This window comes from Daphnia pulicaria, chromosome 1 (genome assembly GCF_021234035.1).
Source record: "Daphnia pulicaria isolate SC F1-1A chromosome 1, SC_F0-13Bv2, whole genome shotgun sequence".
NCBI lineage: Eukaryota > Metazoa > Arthropoda > Branchiopoda > Diplostraca > Daphniidae > Daphnia > Daphnia pulicaria.
The window spans coordinates 32490323-32507975 of record NC_060913.1 but is presented as its reverse complement, the minus strand read 5'-3'; positions in this window follow the sequence as shown (position 1 = coordinate 32507975).

Sequence of the window (17653 nt, the reverse complement as noted above, 5' to 3'; positions counted from 1 at the left end):
AGACGCAAGCGCGGCTAATGGCCGTATACCAACAAGACCGTCAGCGTATCCTCCGGCGTTTTTATTAAGATATTTCAATAATAATAACCAACTTTTTGTAGTCAAATGATAGAAACAGTAGACAATTTTGAAAGAAATTTTAGATACCGCCGGGCCGACGGTAAATTGTTCCTTATACTTTGTCTTTTTATTTGGAATTCGTAATCACCAATCTAAATGCGTATGAATAAAAATGTATACTCGTAATCCATACCTGCATTCCCGTGCCTTTTTCATATCCTCTATTGATTAGACACGAGGGCGTGTCTTTTCAAAGGAAGGAGGTATGTAATGCGCAGCCGAGACTGACCAGAAGAGTGCATATCGTCTACTGTATGTACCGTATGTAAACCCGCCCCCTTCATGCTCCTTTTCTATTAATAGCCATGATCATTTTGTCCCGCCATTTTGGAATCACTGCAATGGCCGACACGTTCAACTATTCAAATATGGCCGCGCGGGAATCAGTATATAAACTCCCGTCGCACCCTCCAAGAGTTAGACTAGTCCCCTCACTCCTCAACTGCTTGTGGCTCCAGTTGTGAGTCGATCTCTATAATACTCCTTTTTGTATTCTGTGCAGTGTTAAATAATAAACTCAGTTCGGCCCAACAATCCGAGTTATTCTTTGAAGTAAGCGCGCCTTTTACAAGCCCCTGAAAAGCGCCTTACAAAAGAAAAAGAAAATTTTTGTTGGATTTGTTTATTGTTTCAAGTCTATAGAGATCACTTTCATTGCAGGCTAGTTAACCTTAAAATATTTTCTTCTTAAATTAATCATGCATTAAAACAATAAGATTGATGTTGGCAGATTTTTCGAATCATGATGACTTTCGACGTGATGGGTTGTCATTGTCAATGTTAATAATGCTACCCCATAACAGCCCTCTTGGCTCGGCTAGCACCAAGGAAGTGGTAGACCAAAACTGCCTTATAGTGGGCGTGGCGTGGGTTCCAGTATATTACCTTGGCATATTAGCTTCGAGTAAGCCCTCTAGCGAATGACACACAAACAACAGAAATTAACATTGCACAAAGACATATATAAGGATCAAATATGAATACGTAGTGGAAAATATTGAAGAAGCGAAAATTCAAGTTTCAGAGATCGGTGTAGAGATGGCTCACTCTGTGTTAAGTTCAGCAGTCGATGTTTTATCCCTTCCTATTCCTAGCAGATGAATTTGACTTCGTCTATCGGCGAGCTCCAGAAACCTTGCTTTGCGTGATGGTTTTATTCTAACGTAAGGGACGAAGTTCCATATAAAGCGAAGTTTCAGCAGCTTACCGAAAAGAACATTGCAGTCGAGGGGTAGGTGGAAGGGCAAATGTCGACTAATGAAATTTACTTTTCATCGTCATTTTCATCGTCTGCTAGGCAGCTCGTCACTTTTGAACGTCCTAGACTCTTAGGGGTAGGGGTAGGAAAGTTTGGATGATATGTGGACGTGGGGAAATGGTGGAAGTAAAAAAATGAGGTAGAACTAGTTGAAGTCCTTAAAGTACGGCCCATTACGAAGATCAAGTGTCGCTTTTAGGGGTGATTTTTTTCAGATTTCTAAAGTTTCTCTGATCTTCATTCATAAAATAGTATTCTTTCAAAAACGCTTTATGAAGCACTTCATTCGACACTTAAGCCATACACCGTACTCAACGGTTCTAACTGATCGCAGACGCTCCAAGATGTTGTGGAAGTAAACAGCTCTTCAGAGATTCTGTTGTGTTTGTTTCTCTCTCGTTCCTTTCTCTCTCATACTTATCTCCCCACGGGGAGACACACACAAGTGTCTCCCACTGGCGTACAAAAGAAGAGGATGCAGAAAAACAAAGCGTTTTATTACACCGATTGAAATACTTTTGTTTTACTTGGAGAACCGACACCCTAAGAATTAAAAGGTCTTTAACAAAAGGTCTGTCAACACTCCGGTAATTTCCGATTGTATAGCGGAATCCATTCTGCTCAGTTTCATTCTGCGCAAAGGGTGATTTTAAAGATTATGCATTATTCAATACCGATGCCACAAATGTTGCGTCAACTACACGATTGTAAAAGCGGCTAAACGTCGTTTGGCTGGCCCAATGGCCAGCCTTAATACCGCATCTATAGAAAGTCCCCGCCCGACGGTCAATGATGATGCCAAGCTTCGATTCGAATGTGCGCTGAACACTGCCGTATTGATCTCTGCCTCTCTCAGAAAGTTTTTAATCTGACGGCCTCCTGTACTGCCCTTTACTGATCCAAAGGGTGCGATCATACTAATAAAGAGCATCCCTTCATTATTTGAAGGCCGGTTGGTACCGGTACAGTCCACGTAAGACCGTAAAGTTGTTACTGGACACGTTTCCGATTCCGGGCAGGCGGGATGTGTAAATGATTGCACTGGGCCGTTTCGCTGCGCTTTCCGAAGTTTCGATAGGGCAAATTGAACCCAATTTTCTGAAAATTTGACTGATAGAAATGAAATGGAGACCAGTTCCGACACTCTAAGAGGAGTTGCTAAGGCTAACAAGGTAGCTAATTTCCCTACCAACACGGATATTGGGAGTGCACTGTTGTCGCCCAAGGAGACCATAAAGTTAAGAACGCGATTAGGGTCCCACGTTACATTGTACTTGGGCTTGGGAGGGTTAAGGTTGTAGCATCCTTTCACAAATTTGACAATAAGTGGATGCTGCCTAATTGGGTACCTGTCGATGAGTTGTAGGGTAATGGAGAGCATGGGCCTGTGAATATTTATTAAACTGTACGATTTGCCGGTCATTTGCAATTGGGCCAGATAATCCGAAATTAAATTTACATCGCTAGAAAGGGGATTTCTATCCAGCAACAAATACCAATCACACCAACAGTCCTATGCTGATTCGTATACCACGTTGGTGTTGGCGCGCCCCCCTTCCAAGAGAAGCTCGATAGCTGGCTCTGAAAACCCTTGCAGACTGTAAGATCTCAGAAGAGTCTCCGGGCGGCCAGCTTGAGCGCCCCTGATTGGAGTAACGGGTGAGACGTGCCTTGTGCTGAAGTTGCAAGGCTCGCCGCTGGTACTATTAGGTGAGGGATTTTGCATGCACGTTCCAGTAGTACCGGAAACCCCGATTGGTCTCTCCAAATGTGGAAAATTAAAACGATTGTCGCTTGTTTTCGACTAAGTTTTTCAATACATCTTAAAATAACGGAAGTTATTACTACAATTATTACTACTTATTACTACGCGTATCCTTTAAATCGATTCCAGCTAACTGAAAACCCGCGGGAGAAATTTTTGAACTGGCTCGTCTGTGAATTCTAACCGCAAGCCTTCGCTGACTGTTTATAGGACCCAAAAATCGTCTCTTATCGACGCCCGATGGGAACCAAAGGTTTTTTATCTCGAGGCGAAGCACATACTTCCCCCATTAAGACTAGAATTCAACATGCGCGCTGGCTTACTGGGTGATCTACGGGATTTAGGGTCATCTTTAACAGAGGCCAAAGGTTCAGGATTTTATTAAACGTACCTTCGTCCTTCTTGTAGCCATGCGTTGTGGCGTTGACCCCTGCCTCTACCGCCACTTCTTGTGTTATCTTGACTAGCACCCGTCAGCATTTCCTGACGGTATTTCTCTGTTAAGAGGAAGGAAAACGCCACCTTTCTACTTTCAAATGCATTAGGATCAAGCAAAAAATATTCTGAAGCCGGTTCAGCGCTATTATGGCGTTGAGACGCTCCCGCATAATGTAAAATAATGCAGGGCCCCACTGCTAAAGCACGGCCTGAACCGATCTTTTGGCTGCGTCACTGCCTGGAAAAGAACTTAACTGGGAGTAGAGATCAATCAGTGGTGGCGCGATGTCCATTTTTTAGTTGCACTTTAGTCAAGGAATCTTCCGTTATATTAATTGTTTTAAGTATACTTTTGTCTGGTCTCAACTGTGCACGCCGGCCGATCAACCCGCCAAGTTTGGTTGGCTTGATCGCAAAGTCCGTGTCTATAAACTCCATCGGGAATTCTTTCGAAATTGTCTTGGAGGACTCCCGTTTGTCATCCAGCCTGACATCTCATCGGAGATAGCTTTCGAGGCGGACAATGACTGCGAGACCGAACTACCTGGCAAACATAAGCTTTATACTAGCGGTGTCGGTAATGTCTCATCAGCCGATTCTACTACTTCATCTACCGTTCTCGAGCTAGCTGAGTGATGGGCGAGGACGCCATGGACGACCGTCTTTCTTCAGGTTCGGCGTCTGCTACATCTACGATACTCACGCGTGTTCTAGGTGCAGTTTCCTTAGCCCTCACGACACGAGGCGTTACTGGATCGAGCGTTTAGGCGTCTAAATTAACACCTTTTGTCTGTTTAGGGCCCGTCGGTATTATCGAAACGCATACTGTTTTTGTCGCAAGAAAACCCGCCTGAATAGAAGCGACGGCCTTCTTCGGCATCGTAGTAAAAACCGTCTTCACCGAAATGAAAATAGAAACCTTCGACATCATAGTACAGTCCATCTTCTCTTTACAAATAGAAACGTTCTTCGTCGCAACGGTACTCACGTGGTTCGTCTCGATTGTCGCGCATCTTTTGCCATGGCTGCCTCCGATCGTTCACTTCGTCGTACCAGTACTGTCTTTCCTTGTCGAAGTACTTAATGCATCAAAGCGTGCTAATAGGGTGCTCTACTTGTGCGTACTTTTTGTTGAAATACAGCAAGCTTTTTCAACAGCGAGAATGAAATTGTTCAACCCTAAGTTTCTGAGTGGGCAAACAATTTCATTCGTTACCTGCAATTGCCAAATACGCATATTCAAATTTAAACGTTCAAACTTTTAAAAAATAATCTGCAATTTCTAAAACTAGTTAAGCTCCTAATTCTTGTTCAAGATTTAGAGAGAGCGCATTTAATCAAAGACGGAAGATGACTTCTTTAAAATACAGCCATCAACAGTGCAATGTATCAACATACAATCGACAGCAAAAAAACAGCCGACGTGAATACAAAGGCTGACAAATGTAGTACTAAACTGATCCATCGGTGAACCCAGCAAGTCTGTAAAATTGAAACGAACTAAAACAAAAAAGTTTTTAATTGGGTGTAGGTGGAACGTCAACTTACAAAATATGTAGTGTATAAAATGGTGATGGGCGTGGGGAGGAGATAATCACACCCTTTTGTGCTACACATATTCTTCCGTCACACCAAGTGGTGCCAAGCTACCTGTTGCTCCGTAACGTTGCATTCCTGCCAGTGTTAATGCGCCTTAAGCCATCTATGTATTGGTGTAACAAAAACAAAAACTCACTATGTAATGTTACGAAAAATAAAGCCATCTATGTAGTGTTACGAAAATTAACAAAAATAAGGTAATTATTATTGCTAATTGGTTTACGGCTCTCATCCGTTGTAGTACTGACTCAATAAGCCACTTGTGCCGTTTTTCGGCGACGGATTTGTTGTATTTTTGAAATATTATTGCAATTAGCATTTTATTGCATTAGAACTTGTTCTACTACACAGAAAAAAGGATAGCATATTAAAGAATAGACATTAGATGAAGACATTCAACAGTTAAATAAAACACAAGTGAGAAAAAATGAGATCGATATGATGCAAAAATGTCATCAACAACAAAAATTTTTTACACAAAGCAATTACTCGTTAATCACAAATTCTGCTTCAAAACAAGAGCTTCGTAGTAAAAAATTTATTGATATGTGTTAAAGGTAAACAAAAAATTTTAAAATTCTATTACTATATCAAGTACGTTGAAGAAATGGAGCCATTTTTTACGTACGACGACGAGAGACAAAATTCTCCCTTTTTTTCTTGAATGTATGGGGGGGGGGGAGGATTTATTGCAAATTTACAAAACAAAGGGCTCCAAGCTTTGACTTAAAAAGATGAAATAAATGAGCGTATTAACATACATCAAATTTTGCTTTATTTTCTATTTTCATCTCCTCCTGTGTTGGTTGCTATTAAGAACGCCGTTAAGATAAAGTGAAATGTAGGTCATCCATCAGAGGTAGTGTTGTCTTTTTTCAAACTGATCCCGACTTTTTTGCAGTTGAATATAAGGAGATAGAAGGGGCACCTTCAAAATTTCCTCAAGATGTGATCGAATTTCAATATAAGTAGCGATAAACTAGTCGTTCGCAGCCGCATCCCTTTCAAATAGCTTAAAACAGAAGAAAACAAAACAATTATCGAAAAGTTTGATTTTTTTAAAAATATGAACCATATACAGAAAACGATAAATTCTCTCTTTCCATTACATCGAGAATATTATTAAGCTTTGGAAGCCAAATTGAAAAAAACTTTTAATTTACTTAAAAAATCCATGATATGCACACACAGGTGGAAAGGAGTTAACTTATGTCACCACAACGCTTTAATCCAAAATATACTTTTAAGTGAATATTGTAAAGAAAACCTGATGAAAAAAAAAAAAAACTTTGTTAGTTTGGTAAGAGCAGCATCTCCAATCGTGAATAAGGAACATTCCGCACCCAATGAAGAACGTAAAAAAAACGTTAGTTTACATTTGCGAAAGTTTACAAACTCGCCATCTTCTTTACAGCTTAGTTCCCTGATGACCTTATTCAAGGCAGTAAAACTAAGGCAGTAAAAACATAATGAAAAAGCAAAACGTGGGTTGCTTGGTAAGTTCAATGTAATGGTAACATAAAAAATTACCAAGAGCAGCATCTCCAGTCCATTCCAGAAGTTTCCTAAGTAATGTTTTCATGGAACTTCCATTTGTTAGAGCTAATAACAAAATTTATTGAAGTGTTTCGAATGATTTTTCAAACTGAATCCCTTGCTGCACGCGCGAGTTTCCCGATAGGGCGTTATTTTATGTATTTTTTTTTGAATGTTTATTCGTGCATTGTCTGTTGTCGTTTCTTGTTAGTTATTTCTTTGTCTTGTTTTTTGAATGGTATGTATTGTGAGAAGTCCCTTCATGTTCGGGGTAATTTTGGCGTTTGATATGGTTTGCCTCGTAGTAATACTACCCAAGTACCCATTAAAAGATTCAAAGTGGACCTTTTATGTCATCGTTAATTTCTTTGGGATGTGAATTGATACCGATTATTTTCTCTAAATTAAAAATTATAAAAATTTCAATTAATTTATTCAAGATTTTTAATAATAGTTGGTAAAAATCTTTACCTTCACTAACGTAAATTGCAGTGCCGTCATCTTTGATTATGGAATAAAAATGGCTTTTCAAATCACATTTTCTAATGTTTTCATGCCAAATATGTTTTCTCGCGCAATAATAATCCCAATCGATAATCACTCCATTTCCCAACCTGTAACCTCGAGGCTCTCTATCTAAGAAAACGACCATTCCAACAGTGTTTTCATTGAACATATGGCCCCGCATCTTGGGAATGATTGGTTTCTAAAATTAATAAAAGTTAATTTTTTTTAAGTTTCTGCTTACATTAGAAATAAATTTTATAAATAGTTTCGACTGATTTTAATTGGTGGAGGTTGATTCGTTCGAACTTTCACGCTACCCAAATTCTTTGGAGAAAGCTCTTTAAGCAGTTTCGAATGAGTACCTGCCAACGACATGTTTCGGCAGCAAAAACAGGCAAAAGACTAATCAGACAAAAACCTAGCAGATGAAGGCTATAAAGTTAAATGACGGTCATAAATCGTAATGATCAACGTTCTCCCACCGCAGAATTTTTTGGAATTTGGCCATCAGTTACATCGGAAAAACATTTGCAGATTGTTCCATCGTAAACCTTGGCCATTTAGGGGAAGAAAGTCCCAGCTGGGAAATCAGATTACTCATCATCTTCTATCATTACCCTACAAAAACCATTAGCAAGAAAAACGTAGATTGAAAAGTTTGATCAAAGTTTAACTTTACCGAATGCAATGCACATGGAGCTATTTTGATGTATGATTTGTGCAATCTACAGTCCTTCTCTCAAATGGATACATGGTTTTAGGAACTGGAAACATTCGCTAGAAAAAAATTCATGTTAAAATGCTAATTGGCAAAAAATAGACAAGATGTTTTAGTGTCTTTCAGTGAACATTGTTTCACACTTATTGTTTTCCCAGGAACGAAGAGAAGTGAGCAGGATTAAAGGGCTCAAGTTTGCCAAAAATCATTCAATGATTTTCTTTGAAGCAAGCGCAAAAACTAAAGATGGATTCCAAATGGCCTTTGAAGAACTTGTCCAAAAGGTACAAAAATAACTTTTACCAAAAGATTCTTATCTGTGTCAATTTTTTATCACGTTTTATGCTCCCCAGAGTATTCAGACACCTGGTTTATGGGAAGTCAATGCGCCCTCGCAAAGAGGGATGTCCCTCTCCTACAGAACAGAAGGCGGACAACCTTGGTCATGTTTGGGTAACCCAAACATGACCAACAACGAACGAACATGGGTAAAACAAACAAAAGCAGTTTGGTATGAAGAGAGAGTTCTCATTGTGTTAATTTCTTCGGAGTAGACCACAGAGAGTTGTCGAGAATTTCCGCCATTAAGAACCCGTTTTCCTTCATTTTCCTTTTTTTTCCTGTCCAATACACATAACCTAGTGATTCTTAAAAACTTCATTTAATAAAGTTTAGATTTTTTCAAAATTTTACGACCAAAATGGAAAGTTACCAAAGTGTATAGGATTAGCATATAGAAACTGTCAGAAGTAATCAGATGCAAATTTCGGACTTGCTGTCCGGTGATTTCATTTGGCAGGGTTGGATTGGTTGGGTCGTTTTTTTCTCATGTCGTCGTCTTTCTGCATTACAACGGCAGCAGTTTGGTCGTTTTCTCCAGCAGATTTGAGTGCTCTTAACCTCATAAAACATTGCTGAAAACGTATAATAACCAAATTTCAATAATGTCTGATGTCTCCAGTAGCACTGAAGCTCAGCAAAAAATTTATTCTGATGACAAACTGCCAACATATAGCAGTATAGGCTATTTATTCCACCTTGAAATAGAGCAGTCCACCTGATCAGCTGGTGGCTGCACGAAAAATAGCTCAGCAAGTAAATTTCCAAAAAATGTGGTCGTCTTGTTAAACTCTGGTGTCGTGGCTCTCCATGCTCTCACTCCAGGTAAATATAAAACTACGATTACAAATGCAATGATTATGGGAGCTTAAATAGAAGAGTTAAACCTGGTCCAAATTAGTTAGATGTTAGTTAATTAGTTAGTTATTCTTGATTAGCATTGATCATGTCGCAGATGTAAGCCCCCCCCCCAGTCGATGCATGGCAGTTTCTTTTTGCACTACCTATTTTTTTCATTTGTGCAGATTTGAGGCCTGAGACAGCCATCGTAACAACAAGTGGGCAAGTTCTAATTGTGGTTCATCAGAAGCAAGCATGGTATCATCACTAGGGCAATGATTTGTGTTACCTTTATTTCTCTGGATATTTTAATGATGCACAACTTGCATCTTAAATGCCACGTGGAAACCTTTAAATTCTCTTTTTATAACAAATTAAGATTTATCTACCGTCTCATTTTCAACTTTTCTTGACTTGATGTTTCTGCAAATATTTTTTCGTAACCCATTTTTAGTTAGACAAACAGCATCCCGTTTCATTGAAGAAACATCCAGGATGTCGATCGAGTAACTGTATCTCTTCTTCCTCTTTCTTCAAATGTCGTCGTGTAATACGCCCATGCGAATGTGAGGGTATTCACGAGGACCCCTTGTTCCCTATCCTGCTTGGCGTATTTAACTCTTCAGTGAATGGATGGAGCACCTGTGAATATGCCTGACCGTATTTCCCATGCTGAAAGGTAGGAAAACTGTCACTGTGTTCTTCTTTTTTCCAAATTTGGCTAAAAAATTGACACGAGAGCCCCTATTGGTCTTTAAATTAAGGGGGAAATTAAAATGCAGAACAATGTTTTATAATTCCGTTTGCCATCCAGCCAAGTAAAATCTGGCAAATTCCGTTTTCGATTTCATCAGAATTCTCGTGTTTTCTACAAGTGTATATGTTTATGTAGTATATGCAGTATATGTATTCTAAAAATGGTATTCAGAAATTTTTCAAGGAAACCAAATATTGTATTTTATCGGCTGATGGCTAATGCTGGCACAGTATCTTGCAAGAAAACCTGACAACGCCTATAAATCTGTCAGATTTTTCTGCAAGATACTGTACCTAGCATATACTTACAAAAGTTGCCAGACGTAATGTCTTTTTACTGTGTATGCTTCTAGAGTCTTTTCTTTTTCCCTCCAATTCACCAGAAAATCGGGGTGATAAGAAGAAAATTTTGTATTGATTGGCATTTGGAGATATCCAAATTGTACGTAGATGGGATGCAATATTGTTATGATTGACACGACAGAAAGAAGAGAAAAAAAACTATTTTTTGAAGAACCGCCACTCGCTCATGAGCTACGGTATATCGGTCACATTATAAGTTATAAAGTTTGGATAGGTCAATTGGCCCGGAACAACAAAAAAAAAAGAAAAATATTAGTGAAATTTTGTGTGTGTTAATCCGGAAAAAAAGAGGACTGGAGTTCTTTAACGCTTCAACTTATTTGTGTCATCTTCTTGCTCGTAAATCTTGAAAAAAAAGAGTTTGAAATTCTGCTATGAAGCATTACTGTGGATATATTATTTTTGGGAAAAAATGGGCCTTCAGATACTCAACATGTTTTGGGGATTTAAAAAAAAATTGACATTGAATAAAAAACTCAAATGGTCTGCCAACAAAAAAGTAAAATAATAAATAAAATAAAACTCAATGAAGTGACCAGTACCTGAACTGTTTTTGGTACATCTTTGCACGGTATTCCAAAATCAAGCAATCTGTTATTCGCAGATATACAAGATAAAGATCCGACGCAATTGAGACATTTGTTCAACAATTAACGGAATTCGGTGTTAGGGTATCTTCTTCGTCTTCAAAAGGTTGAAATGCTGCATGGCTATGAATGTTGACTCGTTCGCTATGACATTTGAGTTGACTTTTGACGTGATATTTTCCGCATGTGACTGATAACTTGTTCCACAGAGAAGAATTCCGTCATTTTGTCATTGCTAGAATATGAAGTAAGGTGTTACGTTGACTATTTTCAATTTAAGGGTTTGCAACTAATCCATTAAAGCTTTTTTCATCAAATGATCTTCTTCTTGGTTACATTGCAGGGTAAATTTTGTAAACATGTTTAAAAGAAGATAAGGTTGGACAGTGGTCTACCTTCGTTCGTAAGTATGTATGTTTTTTAGACTTTTGTAAAGTGAGGGTAGTTGTGAGTATTTACTTTTATAAATTTCAATTTGAACGCTGGAAATATATCAAACGAATTAGAAGTTATGGTAGAAACCGGAAAAGATTTAGATTAGTACACTTCATGTGTGCTGATCCAAATCGTTATCATGTGCGACACATGATAAAGGTTATGGAGCTTGTAAACAATTACATAATTATTGAAAATTCAGCGATGATCGAAAGACGAAAATTAAGTAGCAACTACGATTTTTGCAGAATAACTGCCTGTTATCAACTCAAGTGAAAAAGACAGGTTTTTTTTTTCAAAAACCCTCCAGATTTTATTATTATTTTAGAATGTTTTATTCCACAGTGATTCACAATTAAATTGACCTAAACTAGAGGAAATGTATCTTGCACGATTCGATGGGGGCCATGTACTGCATGGCCCCCATAGAACAAGTACTTCAAACATCAACTCTGAGGGGTACAAGAAACACATAAAGTGTGACTTCAGCTGACATCAAAGATGGATTTTAAAAAATTACGAGGAGTCCTCCTCCCACACCGATTCAGAATCAGAAGCATCATCATCTGTTTCTGGTCCAAACACTCAAAAAGCAAGAGGGCCGAAGAAGATCAGAGGAGCCCTATTTGGCAATATTTTCTATGTGAAGGATCGGAAAATATTAAGCTATTCAAACATGTTGTCTGGTCAAAATAGAAATTACAGATAAAGAAGATAAATATTGAAAATATATCAACAAAGAAAGAAAAATAACAAATATGAGACTTCTTCCAGAGAACCACCACAGAGAAGAAATGAAAAAACTGCGAGATTATGAAAATGCAGCCGCTGAAAATTAAAGTAAGAACACTTCAGGAATATCACGATCTTCAGGACTGGTGGACTTCTTCAACAAACCATATAATTCAACTAAACCATGTGTCAAAAATCCGTATCCTCAAAAAATTTTATCTTACAAAACGTTTTGACAGGAAGCACCTCCTTTCCACTTCCAGAATGGTAGATAGCTGGTAGTCATCATGCATTGCTGTTTCATGCAAAAATTCGCATTACCTTTCCAAGCCGAAACACCCTCAAAATATTAGTTGTGGATTATTCAATAAAAGTGAAAAAAAATGTCATCACATCGTTAAAAGCGGAGAAGAATTTTTTTCGTCACAATGGAAATTTAGAGTCAGCCAGGACTTGACGAATTTTATCTTTGGTGTTGTAGGGGAGGGTGGAGTGAAATGGGACGCGAGTCAAAAGGGACAGCAGGAGGAAAAATAGTTGAAATCATTTTAAAATTATCAAAAAATTACCTCAAATGGGAATAGATGTATTCTAATGAGGGTAAAAGTTTGGATCGTTTTGGTTGAAAAATATAGGTTTTATTTACAAAATTTAGAAAACGCCTTTTTATTCTCAAAAAATTTTACCGACATTTAGTGTTTCTAACTGAAAAGTTCAGACAATTTTATACTTGTTTGCATTAAAAATTTAAATTTTTTTACTAAATTACGAATCAAAACTGCATGTTAAAAAAGGCCGTTGTGTTGGGTGGGTTTGGGACAGCTGAAATGTCCGACATGGGACAGTAGTGGGCGGTGCTTATGAAGGTGGATTTTCGTCCTTAACTATTTCTTGGCATATTTATCAATATCGAAACCGAACCCCCTCGATTTTCCCCCTATCTTAGAAAAGCTGTTTCTTTTGCTATAGGAGAACTTTTTTTTATTGTTGTATTCAGATGAAACCTTTTCAAACTTAAAGAATTCATGAATGCGGATAGTTTTTCAATTTTTTAAATATTTGGTGTTTCAATAGGCTTTACCGAGGCTGTCCCACATCAACCACCCCAATGTCCCAATTCACTCAATGTCATAAGCCTCTCCCTCAATTTTTTTAAAACTTTGAAAATCTGTACACGGTAAACCGTTTCTTTTGAAACTGCAAAAAATTACTGGGAATGCGAAAAAGCACAGAAAATTATAATAAATCAAATCGATTGATTATTTGGCAGTTACAGCCTAAAAACCAAACGCGTCTCAAATTACTCCACTCTCCCCTAGCTGATTCTACAATCCAAAATCATCCAGAATCAAAGTAGCTGCATCAGCCTGTAGAGATTTTCCTCATCCACATACTGAATTGCGTATTAGGCAGCTTTTTAAACAAATTTTCATCGAATATGATTTAGATGTGAAGAAAGTTATCCGTTTCACAACAATATGATAAAGGAGCTAACGTTGTTAATTCTTTACAGCCATTTAAAATTGTTCAATTCCTGAAACTTGTACAGTCTCTTTCAGACTTCCAGAGATTTGGAGAAACACTTATAAACATCTAAACTAAGAATTATATCTGTGGCAATAAGTTCTGGTTAAAAATCTAAAAATTCTTTTCTTTAATTTCGCTTGACCTGAACAGTGTTGAATCACTGTATTTAGTTCTTCAAAGGGTAAAGAAAAGTTACAAATTCGACCTCACCCTCCACCAAAGAAGGTGAGTGTCGCTCCACAAAACTTTTTCAGCTCTTGCAGTTTGAGAACATGTCTCGGCCGAGCTCTCCTACGCCCAGTGAAACGGATGCCCATGAGGAGCCCCGTGGATAAGCCCTTCGTTCTCGAGATCATCGTGATGTTCCTGAACTTTTTTATTAGCACTCACTGGAATTTCAAGAGGATCCTAGTTTTGCAGCTTCTGGAAATTTCCACGGTTTTGACGATGATTCTTCTCGATCTCGATTCAAGGCGTGACAGGCATCGCCGCGGACGTTCTCTTTCTGGTTAATACAGAGATTGCTATTCTTCTCTGTCTTCAACTTTTGCGTCGCCTGTTGGTAGATGTCGTTTCTCCGGGGCCGTCCAAGTATTACGTATTGCAAATTTTTGTGTTTTTTATCTAGCGGGATTAACGGGAAACTTTCGTTCGCCGAGTCCGGATCTTCGGATAAAATAATTCCATCTAGGTCAATGTTTTTTTTTAATTTAACCATTCTGCATTTTTTCTCCGATTTCATCGCAATCAATTATAGCTATAATCTCCCGTTGACGAATTGTTGTGATTCTGACGGGTTTGTCTCGAGTTTTTACGCTTGGCGTACTAACATTTACAACTCCCCGATTGTCTGATTTGTGTATAGAAATACTTTAATATGACTTTTAAGGCAAAATATAAGCCGCATACTTTGCAAATTTGGTCAAAATAAGACTTTTTGCCAAAGGGTTTTTAAAAATAAGGAAATGGGTGGCGTGGCATCGATCTTTATTTTTCGCACCCTGCTGATACCATATTCATTAAATTACAATTTTTGGTATTTTAAACTAAAATAAATGGAAAATTATTAATCAGAATGTGGGATGTATATTAATTTTAGAAAAAAGTCGCACCGGTATCGAACAACCCAGGTGGCAGCAAGATTGACCTCTCCGAACGCTAAAACCATGGACAACTTATTACTTAAGCTAGAGGACGGGTCACTCGTCCTATCCCGCCGTGTTATGGCCATGGTGTATAAGTAAAAACAAATTAAAACGCAAATATCTTTTAATTTCATATCTTCACTAGAAAAGTGCCTTGGATACTTAGAATCGCTTTTTAAAGCTCTATCGATTGACCCTTATTTATAAATAATTATTCTAAATCCACCTTACAAGCTATAACACGGCGGGATAGGACGAGTGTCCTCTAGATTAAGTAGTCCATGGCAAATCACAAACACAAGAATCCAGAGAATAACCAGAGAATCACAGATAGCAGACGCAACTAATCATAGAAAACCAAACCAAAACCAGAGAATCACAGGGTGGTCAACCAACAATCACAGCTAGGCGGGGACAACCAATTAAGACCCCTTTCCCCGTCAATTTCTAATAGAGGCTATTCACCTCACGGTTTTGCGAGTCAATTGTTTCGATGTCCGCCATTTCACGAAACACTCTTCCGGACGGGGCGTGGAGGGAAACAAAGGAGACATGTTGCAGTTGGACTGATATAAGGCGGCCGTCCAGGTTACAAACAAAATGGCGGACGGTCAGATGTTTGGCAACTAAAATTGCTGATCCAGCTTTATTGGGTCCGGAAGCCGAGAAAAGTTAAAAATGTTGTTCTAGGGTGGGACAAGAGGCGAAGGCGACCTCCTGGAGGCCGACCACGTCAAATTTATGGGTTAAGACAGAAAAACTCACACACACAACAGAAGTTGATTTCTAAATGGGAAAAACTGGAGGATGTATTTTAATGTGGAAAAGGGACTTCCATCCATTCATTCCCATATATTCCTTATAAATTCCCCATCGGGGTAATCTGGAGAACCTTCCGGGTGATAGTTTATCTCATCAGAGTTAAATGAACCAAATAACCATGAGTTTCATTTCAATTAAAATGGACTAAATTGAATTAAATATAAAAATTAAATGAAATAAAAGCCTTTACGTCTTATATTACGTAATCCTCCAATCCTGCAGAGTAAAATAGCAGCTCTGTGAGATGATTTGTCATTTAGCAAGCCAAGGAAGAAAAGAATAGATCTGTCCTACCTTTAAGCCTGGGAAATACAGCCAGGCATTCACAAGTTCTCTATCCACAGAAAAGTTGAATCCACCAGAAAGGATAGGTAAATCGGAGTCCTCGTGAATACACCTACACTCGCATGGGCGTACACGAGGACATTTAAAAAGAAAGGGGAAGGGAAGAGATTCTTCACTCGGCCGACACTGGAATTTTCTCCAATTAAAAGAATAAAAATTGTTAGAAGAATGATGAATTTTCAAATTCAAAACTTCATTCGGACATTCTTAAGGTGGTATTCGTTATCATTACTTTTCAGGTCAAAATCCGTATCCTCGTCAACAACCAAAAAGGAAGCAGTCAAGGCATTTTCATTCTGTTCCTCCCTTCTTTTCTTTCTCTGGTATAAACCTTGCAATTGGTGAGGATTCTTGAATGTTGGTGGTTTTTTTTCTTGTTTTACGACTGATTCTTGGGTGCTTTGCATCGACTCTCGTGGTTATTTTATTGATTTTGATGAGTTTCCGGTTAAACTTCTTTTACAAACTTATTCTGTTATGAGTGCCCAGATGGCTCATATCTGTGATTAGGAATTGTGAAATCTTTTTCTTAAGGAAGCCGTTGTTCCGATTTATCAACCGACTGGTTGCTCTGTCAGCAACATGTTTGGTGTTCCAACAAATTCCGGGGGTTGGCGCCTCGTTTTAATTTTAAAAAATTGAATTCTTTTGTTCGCTATGAGAACTTTAAAAAGGAGGGTATGAGAGCAGAAAAAATGTCTTATTCGTAGGTTCGTATTAGTTGGTGAAGGTTGAATTACGCGATGCTTATTTTACTGTTCACTTTCCCGCTGAACATTAAAATTTCGTACGTTTAATCTGGAATAAAGAAACGGAATAGCCGGGAGCGTGGGCAACAAATTGCGTTTTTATTGATTTGGAAATCAATGATGGATTATGCCCCCCACCCTTTTCGGTGATTCGAGATTGCCTATTCGAAATTCGGAGAGAGAAAGCATAAATGTTGGTGACCACCCACCCAACTTTGGTAGAGTCAATCATGGTTTCCGTCACTGCTGGGCCTTTCTTGCAATGTCCCGCGAGTCTTCCGCCAGATGAATGATCTCTTATTGTCAGCAGACGGGGAGCGGAATCCTTTAATCGAGGTTGTCAGCTTCCGTTTTATCGCATGGATGTTGTCTAGAGGAGATTTGAAGGTGAAAGATTTTCGATTGACGTTATCGACTTATTTATTACAGCGTCACGAGACAAGGAAAACGCCGCTCACGCTTCAGCCTGGCAAGTTCGGTCAGATAACTGTGTTGGAAGGGATGCCGATCTTGTATAATGATGTGACCGCAGTAAAATCCTTTCTAGCTGACCAGGCCAAGTCTAAAGATTATAGCACCATTGACGGGTATCGTTGGAGGTATATCGCAAATCGTTGCCAACAATATATCATCACGATCACTAACGATGCCTAGGTGAACGTTTCCCCCAATTATCCTATTGGTAATGAAAGACATTCAAGTTTAGAACCCCCAGGAAGCTTTGATGTCAGCCTTGATTTCAGGGAGGGATTTGACAGCGAGGTGATCAAGGGAAGCAACAAAAGCCTCTTAGACGACCGCCTGCTCAGCCGACGCTGAGCCTGGAAAACGGAAGCGAGGGAGGGCACACTGACTCAGGGGAGTTTAAAATTAGCACGGAAGGACCCCCACATCAATCGTTTTAATCTCCAGCCCTTAAGCCTCGCTTACACTGTTTTTTTTAAGCTATTAAGTTCTTAATCTTAAGATTTGAAGTTCTTAAGTTTTTAATTTTACAACTTTGTCGACGTTTAACAACTTAACAACCTAAAGGTTTAAGAACTCAAATATCAAAACTGTTTAGATATTTGAG